Genomic DNA, 13508 nt, shown 5'->3' with positions numbered 1-13508 from the left:
TTGGAGAAAGGATAAGCCCAGCTTGCCAGCTGAGTGGGTGGGCCTCCCCAGGGGTCGGTGGGACCAGGAGAGGTTGAAGAACAAGCCAGAAGACCACTCCAAGCTTCCAGTAGCTCGTGTATGTGGCAAGTGATGTGTTAAAATGATTGGGCCTTGACTTTGCTATTAAAAGCCCGAGCACAATTAATGAATTGTTCTTTTTCCACAAGAAACTGACCAATTGAGAAGATAATACCTGTCCTCCAGAAAGGTGTTATTTTCAACGATCTCAATTCATGCCAGTTTAGCAAACACATTCTATATATTGTGTGAAGGTGTTCTGCTAGAGGAGGGGAGGCTGATGCTTGGCCCTTTAGAAACCTACACTCCTAGTCACGGCCAACGTTCCAATGACTCATCATGGGAGAAAAGTTTCCAAGGAAAATTTGATTTTTAGGAACAGCCACAAATCAGAGACAAATAAAGCTACAAATACTTGATAACATCTAGCATGGCTCATAACCCTCGATCAGAAGAGATTTCTAAAGAGGGATCACCCAACATCCTGGGCAGTTCCAATATGATGAGAAGGTTTGTACTTCTTTCTCCAAAAGTCTTCATGGAAGGAGACACTTTGGCTATATGCTTATGCAAGCGTGTATGTATACGGGTGTGGGTTTAAAAACTCCTCTTTTTCTGTGTGTAGGCACAGCTTCTCTATAAAAGACACTCATAAACTGAAACTCACAGAGGCAGCAAGCACTAAAAATTATTTGACACATTTAGCATGTTGAAGATTTTATTCCATCTCAGATACTTTCCTTATGAGGCAAGTAAGAGATCACTGAGCAAAAGCCAAGTACACATCTAAGGGAAATGAAAAACATTTGTCTACAAAGAAACTTGTACACTAATGTTTAGAGCAGCATTACTCATACCAGCCAAAGGGTAGAAAACCCCCAAATGTCCATTAACTGATGAATAAATACAACAGGGTGTATCCCTACAGTGGAATGTCATTACCCATAAAAAGGAATAAAGTGCTAATACCTATAGCATGGATAAACCTTAAAAACATCATACTAAGTGAGAGAAGCCCATCACAAGAAAACTACACGGTGTATGATCCCATTATATGAAATGTCCAGAATGGGGAAATCTATAGAGACAGACAGTAGATTAGTAGGCTGGTTGCCCAGAACTGGGGAGGCGGGACAAGGCTAGGGAGAGGGGATGGTAGCCAGAGCATATAGGGTTTCTTTGTGGGGTGATGAAAATATTCTAAAAATTCCTGTGGGAATGGTAGTATATCCCTTATCCCTGTGAATATGCTAAAAGTTATTGAATTATGCATCTAAAATGGGTGAATTACATGGTTTATCTATACCTCAAGGAAGTTACTGAATTTAAAAAAAAAAGAAAAGAAAAAAAAAAAAAAAGCAAACATAAAACCAGCATGAAACACATGGTGGCAGCCCTCTTTCAATTTGATGATACATCTTTGCCCCATCCCAGTTTAACACTACCCTTGACCCCAGCCATGGGAAAAGGAAAATTCCAGTAGCACACACTGGTCTCATCCTTCCTCTCTGGTCAGTGGGTTTCTTTTCCTGTGACAGCAGCTGGTAAAGGCAGGGTCCTGGGGCCAAGGTCAGTCGGCCCCACAGGGTTCCAGGAGCACACCTGGACCTGCATAGCTCCTCTGAGAGACTTTATGCTGACTGCAAAGGGAACCATAGGATTAGGTATCAATCAAGCAAGCAAGCAATGGTGCTGAGCTTCTCCATTTCTTAACTATGGATAAAATATCTCTTGTCACTACTGCCATCTTCATTTACAGGAGACAGGATCTTCTTCCACATGTTCTATCTTCAACTACAATGCACCTAGGAGGTATATACGTTCTCTTTGACTTGGGGAGACAAACCAAGCAAGGGGAGATCTAGGTGGACTCCGTACAGTGTTTCTTCAAATTTGTATTTTTACCGCCTGGGTGGCTCAGTGGGTTAAGTGACTCATGATCTCAGGGTTGTGAGATGAGCCCTACATAGGGCTCCTCTCTCAGAGGGGAATCTGCTTGAGATTCTCTCTCCCTCTGCCTCTCCCCGACCCTGCTCTGCCCCATCCCTTTAAAAAATAGTATTACTTTTTATCAATATTAGTCATCACAGCAAAGAAGTGTGTTCATTTGTTCAGAGCAGTCATCTATCGTCTCTGTGTCTAACGGTGCTAGAAGTACATGAAAGAACTGGACGTAGCCTCTGCCTTGAAAAGATCACAGTACTGTTAAGGAAACTAAGCTGTCAGCAAATAAATATGTCCAGAGGTAAGTCCAAAGTGCTTCTGGAGGACAGAGAGGAAAGAGTAATGTTTCTAGGATTACATAAGAAGGAATTTTGTAAACGTTAAAGATCTGTATAAACATAATTATGTTTGAACCAGATGAAACCGTTTCTAATTTAAAAATTCTTCCCATTAAATTTCACTTTGTAATCCATTCTAGATTTAGGGGAAAGTGGCCAATACACTACAAGAGTGCTCACCTACTCTTCACCCTGCTCTCCCCAAAGCTGACACCCTCCATAGTATAGTTTGCAAACCCGAGCCGCTTATGCTGGTGCGTGACAGCTCACCGAACTACACACCTTATTCAAATGTCACCAGGACGTTCACTAGTCCTTTTTCTGATCCAGAATTCAGTCCAAGACAGCATGCTGTCTTCCTCAGCACATCTTCTCAGTCTCCTCTGATCTCTGTCATGGTCTCAGTCTTTCTGTTTCTCCTAATCAAAACCTCCATTTCTCTTTATGTAAAAATAGTCTAAATATTACCTATGTCATATGGTTCAACTGAATGGTATTCGAGTTGCTGAAAATCCCAGCAGGCTGTGTGCTGTCTCTGCGACTGTGGGGTCACCCAGGGCCTCCACCAGCAGGCAGCTGGGGAGCACGGTGCCTGTGGTCAGGAGTACAGGCTCAGGGCCAGAAGGCCAGGGTACACAATCCAGACTCATCACTGAACAGTTCTATGACTTTGGACAATTTCATCAACATCTCTGTCCTTAGTGTTTCATCTATAACACGGTCCTCACCTCCACTGGATTCTTGTGAGGATAAAGTGAGAAAATACATGGAAAGCACATTTTTTTAAAGATATTATTTATTCGAGAAAGAAAGAGAACATGCATGAGTATGAGCAAGGGAGGGGCAGAGGGAGAAGCAGACTCCCCGCTGAGCAAGGAGACTGATGCAAGGTTGGATCCCAAGACCTGGGATCATGACCTGAGCTGAAGGCAGAGGCTTAACCAAGTGAGCTACCCAGGTGCCCCATTATATACGGAAAGCAGTTAGCACACTGCCTGGTATATAAAAGAATTTGCGGTTGTTCCTTCTCTTCCTGGATGCCTGAGTTATTACATTACCACCTCCCTCTGAAACGCATGCATTGCATGAAAATCTTAGTAAACACCAGCAAATCGAGTAGTGATTTGTGTTTCAGAAAGTACATGCTGAAGGTAACGTGCAGGAAGAACAAGAATCATCAGAAGTGAGAAAAGTGAGTTGGGCATATTATCTCATCAACTCTCAGTAGGCATGACGGCAGACAGGGTATATAGACCAGCCATTAAAACTTAGTCAAGCAACCAGTCATTCTATATCAGTCTTCTAGAATGAGGCTGTGATGTCACTGGTATGTACACTCATGGCAAACAGAACACTGCTCATGGCCTGGTGAATTCCAGATTACCGTAGTTACAGCTAGTGACACTGTGGAGCAACTTCAACAAGATCACTTGAGATCTGAAACCATTGGGTGACCTTCAGAATGTCACCTACATGGATAAGCTCCATAAATAATAGATGTGTCCTAATTCATTAGCAGTTTGTAGCAAGCTTTAGTCCTTGCTAATGAAGAAGCACAATTTAACAAAGGAATGTGCAAATTACCAACTGTTTAAGAAAATACTTGATAAACATCTTCACCAAATTACATTTAATTTTGCCATTTAAACTGCCTCCTGTGGAGTTTAACTACACCATCAAAAACAGCTATGCCTATAAAATCTGAAACAAAGGCAGTAACATTTCTGCCTAATTCTTATGGAAATTGTTTCCTCATTTTCCTAGAAAAGAAATGGCCCCATGGTTTGTATGTTTTTGGAGGCTTTGTCTCGATGTTTGGTTTACAAACTCCTTTCTCATTAAAAAAAAAAAAAGTAATAATAACAAATGAAAATAGAAAGGGTAGGCTAGACATTCTTATATTTGCAAAATTTTGATGAATAACCTTCACTATTTAGATCTGTATGAAAGGATTGTTAAAAAGATGATTTGTGATTATATAATAATAAAACGTATCTATCATTAAGAGCCAGTGTAAGTTCATTACAAATTAGTCTATACTGGTAGACTGAGGAATGTTATAGCCAGATACTATATTGATTTCATCAAGGGATTTAATAGAGACTCTCATTGTATATTCAGTAATAAACAAAATGAATGTGAGCTGTGGGATAGTCTGCAAGGTAAATTCACAGCTGGATGAAAGCAAAGAGAGTCTGTAGATGGATATTTACCAAATAAAAGGGCAGACCTGGACAAGGACTTAAGGCTGTACTTTACTTTATCATGATCCAGAAGATGACAGAGATTTGGGGAGCCCCAGAGAAAGGCACAGTGGGCCTCCTGATGCAACTAGTAGATGATCTGACACACAAAGGCAGACGCAGTGCTCTGGTTCATAATTGTAACAAGGCCAAATAAGAATATTTACAAAGGATGATATAAAATCTAGCCTTAGATTCACCAAAATGTCAATCAATTTTTCAAAGGTACAATAAGAAAGACCTGGTTGAAAAAGAGGTTTTCAGAATAAGCTTTGGGATTCATAAACTTAATGTGAACTAATTAAATGGAAAAATGTCCAAGAGGGTAAATTCAAGTACAGACTTTCTGAATAAAGTCTCATATTTAGACCCAGAGAGGCAAAGATTTCATTTCCTTCTTCTGAAGAGATCAGATCCCATTCAAAGGAGTTCATCCACATTTGGGGACATGTTTTTAGAACTTATGACTTTCAATTAATTTTAAACTCACTGAAAAGTTGCAGGAGTTCAGAGAATTCACACAAAGCTCCTTCACCCAGTTTCCCTCTGTTAACATCTTACATCACCCTACAAGAATGACCAAAACTAATAAACATTTAACACTGGCACAATTCTATCAACCAAACTGAAGACTTTTTTTTTTTTTTTTTTTAAGACTTTCTTGGTTTTCCATCTATGTTCTTTTTCTTGAGACTAGCATTTTAAAATCAATACTCATTCATGATGCATTCAGAATAGGGCCATCAGGAAGTCAAGGGATCTGAGAACCAGGTAAGTGAGGAATACTGAGAGTAGAATTTTTTCTTCTTTTCTCTTCCTAAACTTATTATCCTGGAGATCCTGGTCTTATGGCTTGCAATATCAACTATATTCTGATAACCCCAGTGTTTACATCTCCATCCCAGGTTTCTCCTCTGAATTTCAAATGCCTATACACAATAACCCTTATGACTTCTCCATTGGGATGTCTAATAGACATTTTAAACTGAAGGTGTCTACTGGACAAAACTTCTCACCTAGCCACACTGTCCTTCTTGTAGTCTCCCCATCCTTCCAGTTGCTCTTTGACTACTTCCTCTTCCTTACTCCAAATCCAAGTCATAAGGAAATCTTCCTTGCTCTCCTTTAAAAACATACACAGGATCTGACGACTTTCCTCCTTTTAAACACCCACCATTTTGGTCTATCATCCCATGAAATGGCCTCCTTTCTGGTACTCTGTGTTTCCATTCTTGCCTCTCTTTGCTCTGTTTTCAACACAGCATCAACTGTGATCAAGAGATAGTTCTCATTCCTCTAACCAGTGCTCGACTGACTTCTGATATCACTCTAAATGAAAGCTAAAATACTTGATAGACTTACAAAGTTCAAACAACTTAGTCTCCTGTTATCTCTCTGACAACATCTCCTAGTATCCTCCCCATGTTCACCTCAGAGAACAACACCACACCCTTGCTATTCCTCATTAAACACAATCTTATTTCAAGGACTTCTCATTTAATTTTCCCTCTGCCTGATACACGTTTATCCCCAGATATTCATATGGTTGACTCAATCATAACCTTCTCATCTTGGCTAAATGAGGTCATTCCTAGCCTGGTACTCAAATTGCAACCTCTCTTTTCCTCTCCCCAACATGTGTCTATAATGCACTTATGATCATCAAATCTGTTTTGCTCATTGCTTTGGGAGGCCGAGATCTTGAATACTTTGTTCACTGCTATTTCTCCAACACCAAGTGTACGCTCACCAAAAATCAGTTAGATGAATGAATCAAAGAAACACTGTGATTAAAAAGAACACTTATTCTAGAAACAGACTACAGTGTTCAAGTGTCAAGTTGATTGCTTATAAGATGCATGGTCTTGGGCAAGTCATTCAGCTTTCCTGTGCCCCAGTTTCTGTACTTGATACATGGACATGGCAATAATACCTAACTTGATGACTAGTTATTAATGTGACAATTAACTGTTGTCAATTAAATGTGACAATTCATGGAAATTACATAAGGTAGTGTTTGAAAAATATTAAATGCTCACTAGATATTGATTGACTATTGATTAGAAAGTAAGATGCAACAGACAATGTCACCATAAAATGCCTAGCCAATCAGTCAGTATAAGAGATTAGGGCTTAGGAATCATTTGACCCAAGCAAAAAATCTTAGTTCTATTATTATCTAGCTTTGCTTCCCTGAGCAATTCAATTAACCTCTGTAAATCTTGAATCTTTAACTATAAATGGAAATAATCTCACTTTATCTATTTGTTGGGAAGACAAAATAAAATAGTATGGAGTACTTGACATTATTTTTGGTATCTACCGAAGAGTTGACTAAATAAATGTCATGATTGTTATAAAATCTGGGTCTTCATTTATCCAGGTGATCGTACCTTTGGCCTTTCCTGAAGCCTTTTCCAATGATCAATCATGTCTCCTGTAACTCAAGCTTCCTCCCTGGAAACAAAAGCCCTATGCCCTGAATCTCTACCTATTCCTTAGAAATTTAGCTCTCAAAGAAGTAACATCAGAGAACAAACCAACCACATTATAATTCTGCCAACATTAGTGACTGGTGTAAATGACTCATTTATTTCAGGAATGTTGGTACCATCTGTGTCAGGCTCTTTGGGCTGTGCACTGCACATACTCTGGTAACTAAAACTCAGTCCCTGTCCAAAGAGAACCTCCTTTCTAGTGGGGGTAACAGTGCTCTGTTAGCCCTCTGAAGGCTTGTTATTAAAGGAGGGAATCTATATTTAGTATTGTAGGAATTGACTGGGAGCAAAGATTTCTATCAGAGGCCATATCTGTTATCTTACCCAGGCTATGGCCACACACCATTCTTCTGCCCTGGTCTCCACCAATCATTCAGCAACTATTCTGTAAGGAATATCAAAGGACTCACCTTCTCCTCAGCAATGAGGTGTAGATAATGCCATTCCTATTAATATTACTACTGTTAGAATTACTTCTACTACCACAAATACTATTATTGTCATTATTTTTTCAATTACTTATGATTTTATAATATTGAACAAATGGTCTCAAACCTCCTTATTTATGTTAAGTCTTACAATACAGAGCACATCATCAATATCCAAACTCAAATATAAGAAGGCCAATTTTATTTGCAAATATAGGAAATATTTATATTCAAATTATCAAATATAGGAAGGTCAATTTATTAGCAATGGGGTTTATTTTTTAAAAATTTTTTAGAGATTTTGTTTATTTATTTGACAGAGAAAGAGATCACAAGTAGGCAGAGAAGCAGGCAGAGAGAGAGGAGGAAGCAGGCTCCCTGCTGAGCAGAGAGCCAGATGAGATGCAGGGCTTGCTCCCAGGACCCTAGGATCATGACCTGAGCCGAAGGCAGAGGCTTTAACCCACTGAGCCACCCAGGTGCCCCTAGCAATGGGGTTTTAGTAAGAAAAAGTAGATGAAGGCTAGTAGGCAGAGAGGCATCCACACATCCTGGACACATTTCAGTTTATCTCCAGCCCCTCACAGACTTCCAGAACAATGACACTCAGCACTCACTCATTTAATCTAAGACACTGAGCATTTACACTATTAATCAATCCTCCCTATAATCATCCAAAGAGCAGATGCAGGAAAATTGCTGACATATTAGCAAAAGTATCAGTAATAGCTTGCCAAATACCCCTGCCTCTGTCCCTGAAATATCACTGGAAAAAGACTGACATTGACATTACAGAGTAGAACAAATCACCTACAATAACCAGGTATCTCCTGACTGGGCACTGAGATTAAATACTTATTACTTCGTTTTTTTCCATCTAGGCAGATAAAATGGCATGGTATCATGTTCAATGGCAAGGCCATGGAGGATAGGTCCAACATCAGGTAAGAAGCACGTGTACAGGGCACCTGGGTGTTTTATATATTTATATATAAATATATTTTTTCTCTTTTTGGCTCTATCATTTCCCACATGATTTTTCACACTAATTCACTCAACACAGGAAAGAAGATGGGTAATATGTCTGGAGAGAGATTAATTAAATACCTACTAAGTGTCTAGCCCTGTGCAAAGACACTGTAAAGAACACACAGTTTATCCACTACAAGGAATGTGGCAGAACCTGTTCAAGCTCTGGAGCTACATCTCAGTTCTGGCACATAACTGAAGGCATATACTAGCAATGATCATTTCTTTTCTCAGTTTTTCCATCCATAAAAATTTAAAGAACAAGTGAGATAATCTATGCAGAGCAATTAGACTATATAATACCTGCTTACTGTAGGACACCTGCTATTGTGTAAAAGTTTGTTCTTTCAATGTTTCATGGTCCTTATCAACAGTATCTTCATTTTATGGTCTTCCCAACTAGGTTTTAATGGTCTTTTCTTTGAACTCCTTAACAGGTTGTCATATTTTATGGATAGTGTGTGACTGCTCTGTATGGCCTTGAGTGGTGCACTATGTCTACTCCCTCTCACTGTCCCCTACCAGGCCCTGTATATCGCTTGTGAGGAAAGGCATTATCATATCAAGTAGGACTCTACTGAATTCTAAACATGTAACAGTTGGTTAAAGGATTATTTTCCCTTATGGCAGAATGCATGTTCTTAAAAATATTTTTAAGATGAATATAAATGTTTACTTACGAGTTTTCATAATGAAGGTCCAGAGTAAAGGAGCCTGAAATATAATCCAAACTTATATATGCAAGTGATCAGGATTCTAATGGGAATCTTAGGCTTGGAAATCTAATTAGTATTTTAGGGTCTGCAAGTAGTTGAGATAGACTGTGGGCCAGGTGGGTAAACCATCCTGTGTCTTCCTTCTAGCTTTCATACCCTTGGCCTAACATCATTGGTCACACACCCCTGGTTTCATAGTTATTTTTCTATCCCCAGTCCACAGACTGGACCCTGACTGACTACGTCCAAGTCTGGCTCATTTGGCTTAAAGCTGGGTACTCAGCTTCTGATTGATCTTACAATACCCAAATGACACCAAAGGCCAGGCCCTTTACCATTTGGTTACCTTGGGTAAACTTGATAATTAGGCTGAAGTCTTGCTCTATGTATCAGACTCAGCAGGTCTGAAGCTGTCAACATGAGGCCAGTAGAACTATAATGGACATAGATATGCTTACTAAATCATATGCCCAAATATGCAGACCCCAGAAGAACTGACCTTTGTTGAAATGAGTATCTCCCAGGTCATAACTTCATGGAATCATTCAACTGGAAAGCCATTAAATATGACAATAGGCTTTGTGTGCTGGGCACATGTCTTTGATTTTACTTGTCAATATGTAGTACTCAAGGGAATTCTGGATATCTCTATTCCTTCCTGCATATCAATGTTGTTCATAATGTCTTCCCTATAATTTCAATGGTTTTAATTATTATTATTTACGTATGTCTACTTTTACATTAATCATGCCTCGAATTGTGTATAAAATGATGCAGTAGAGATATAGGTAGGTAAGTAGGTAGGTAGGTAGGTAGATAGACAGCTAGATAGCTAGATATAGATAGAGAGACAGATATCATTAGATAGATAAGAAATAGATGCATACATGGATTCAATACAAATGCCTCAAATTATCTGTAGATGATACAGGGCATAAACAAACAAATGAACAAATGTCAAATACAACACAAAAGAACCCCTACACATTAGCAAAGTATCTACAGTTACATTTGGTTCAACAATTTATATTAGCACATTTACCAATACAAGAAGAACAGGACCAGAAAGAACATCACCTACTCATGAATGCTCCCTCTGACACTCTACAAACTTGAGTTAGAGAGAAATTCATAACATCCGATGTTAGCGAAGAAAACATATTGAGTTAATTGAATGTTTGCTATATCTAGGCACTCTTCTTGATATACAGGATGCAAGCAGGCATTGGGTAGCCTGTCAAACTTTGGGCAATCTTGGTTGTGTGAGAACTATGTTGTGCTTGAACCTACCAGCTCTAAAACGAAAAATGATGAGTTCCTCATAGCCTGTACTGTACAATGACAAAATATCGCCAATATTTTTCTAATAATAAAAAACTTATTTCTAAGAAGTTCATCTTTTTCTTATTGAAACATTATCGATATTCTCACAGAGAGTATGTTTTATATTCTTATGTATTATTACTTTATTATCTTCTAATCTTAAGCTATTTATTTTCCCCACCAGAAACTTCTCATGTTTACATGAAATCATAAGATTGCAACATAAATTAGTTCTTGAAAATAAGAAGATGTACTATCACCAATTCACATACAAATACAGAATTAACTGCTACTAAAGTATTTATTTAATTTCAATACCAGTATATTATAAGAAAATTAAATTAGGTGAATTAAATTCATAAATCTTTATTTTTCATCAACATTACTAAACATCGACTCTGACATCCCCATATGTGTGCACTGTATATATATATATATATATATATATAGAGAGAGAGAGAGAGAGAGAGAGAGAGACAATATATACATATATACACATGTATATTTCTATAGAGAGGCTATATTGATCAATTTTATACAAATATGATATAAAATTACAATCATATGACATATGTTATCTTTAATAAGCAAAGCCAAGATTTATGCCACTTATATTCTCTTTTGTAGCCATAAAACCCATATTTATTTATTCAGTATTTCTTTACTTATGTATGTATTCAATGCCTACTACATTTTTAACATCTATTTCCACAGCATTTCAAAGTTTTAGTATTATTTCATCTTGTCTAGAGTAGTTTTACTCAAAAAGGATATGAACACAATTTCCTTGAATTATTTAAAAATACATTCCAAATGTCCATCTGCTTCCTAAATGATAGCTTGACTAAACATATATTATTTTGAATCCCACTCTCTTCCCCTCAAATATGTGTAGATATTTTTATTTCCTTTTTGAAAAATATTTTGAAATGGAGATACAAGAGGCTGGCTCAATTTTTACCCTACTTAGTGGCTGCTATTTAATGCTGAAGGCTAAAACTTTCTTTAAATTATAAGTTTAGTATCCTAACCAAGACTCCTGGTGCTCACCAGTATTCTAGGGGTTACTATGCTGAATTCTCCCTCACTGATTACAACTAAAATCTCTGGACAGAAAAACAAAAGCAAATTACTTATAAAATGTAAGCAATGGGAGGCTGATTAGACACAGGAGTCAAAAAATTGTGGAACAAGCAGTATGGAGTAGAGTTATTTTTTATTTTTCCCTCTGGTAACTCTCACCTTCAAGATGAGATTAGGCTGAACTGAAAAACTGTACAGGAGGTATAGATGGCAAAAAAAATCAAACCAAAGCCACAAAACATACAAACAAACAAATAGAACCTCCAACCTAGTGATATTATTGAGAAAGAGGGCACCTGAGAACCAGAGAGTGCACAGGAAGCCTGTCTGCATTCCTTCCTCCCTTCCTTACTCCCTCCCTCCTTTCCTTCCTTCCTTCCTTGCTTCCTTCTCTCCTTCCTTCCTTCCTTCCTTCCTTCTCTCCTTCCTTCCTTTTTTCCTTTTTCTTCCTTGCTTCCTTCTCTCCTTTCTTCCTCCCTTCCTTCCTTCTCTCCTTCCTTCCTTTTTTTCCTTTTCTTCCTTCCTTCTTCTCGTCCTCTATTCCTCCCTTCCTTCCTTTCTTTCATTGCTTGTTTATTTTTCTTTCTTTTCTCCTGGACTTATCCCCATTGCAAAAATGCCCTCCTGAAATAATGGTGGTGGCAGTACAGACATCTAGAAGCCAAACAAAAAAAATCTATCTCTCTGGCCTCAAGAACTGAAAGGGGCTCCTGAGAGCTAGAGAGTATGAGAGGAATTCTAAAGAAGAGAGTTACAGACAAGGATCGTTTAGTTCTGTGTAGGAACTGACAAAACTTCTGGGCTCACTGCTAAGTAGAACAGGCACATAAAAGACCCATGGAAGCATAGTAAAGGCTTTGAAAACAGAAAGATGTTATAAATACCACCTAAGTCCCAGAATAACCCATGAGTGGTGTATTTGCAGGACAGACCAAAATAGCATTAACAAAGTCTTTTGAAACAGAACTGACATTGGATCCAATTCCCATAGAGGATGACATAAATCTCACAGTATGAATCCAAATAAGTTGATCACCTGCTTAAAAAAGAAAATTCAGCAGGACCACAGTATCACCACATAATCAAAAATGTTTAGGACATAATCCTAAATTGCTTAATATGTAAAGAAATATTGGAATCAGATTTCTTAAAACCAAAGATAAAAATTTCTTAAAGACAACCACCAAAAAAACCCAGAAGACAGGTTACATATAGACAAAGAACAAATCGTGATTGTGGATTTCTCATCAGAAACCACAGAGGCAAGATGACAATGGAACAATATTTTTTTAAATGCTGAAAGAAAACATTAGTCCACAATTCCAATGAAATATCCAATATACCCATATAGTCCATATATCCAATGAAATATCCTTAAGAAAGAAGAAAAAATAGAGATATTCTAAGATGAAGGAAACCAGAAAGAAGTCTTCAAATCTAAATCTATTCTGAAAGAAATGCAAAAAGAAGTAGTTCAGACCAAAGAAAAAAATGGTGCTAGAAGAAGACTTAGAACTTCTAAAATGGAGAGCAACAGAAATGGTAAATACCAGAATAAATATTGCATACTGTTTTTCTCTGATTTTTAAAATATGTATTTGTATCAAAAATAAAAATTAAAACATAATACAGTAGAATTTTCAATGTATGTAGATATAATGCATTTTATACAAGGCAAAGGAGAGACTAGATTTATTTCATTGGAAGGCATTTTATTTTCACTAAAAAGTATTGACTCTTAAGAAGACTGAAAAGTTAACTATATATTGTAATCCCTAGAATATCTATATAATATATATAATTATATATTAAATATAATATATACCAATACTTATATTAAAGTAGA

General features: G+C 37.6%; 1 protein-coding gene across 3 annotated transcripts in view; it reads right to left on the bottom strand.

Annotated features, from left to right (window-relative positions):
• The window catches only part of LOC111145254 (neuregulin 3), a 1048204-nt gene that overhangs the window by 807896 nt on the left and 226800 nt on the right, over positions 1-13508 (bottom strand). The gene's annotated exons all lie outside the window — the stretch shown is intronic.

The sequence above is a fragment of the Enhydra lutris genome, unplaced genomic scaffold, assembly GCF_002288905.1.
Source record: "Enhydra lutris kenyoni isolate GAN:26980312 unplaced genomic scaffold, ASM228890v2 scaffoldscaffold12, whole genome shotgun sequence".
In the NCBI taxonomy this organism is placed as follows: domain Eukaryota; kingdom Metazoa; phylum Chordata; class Mammalia; order Carnivora; family Mustelidae; genus Enhydra; species Enhydra lutris.
Note: the sequence above shows the minus strand (reverse complement) of the source record. Positions and strands in the feature narration are given on the sequence as shown.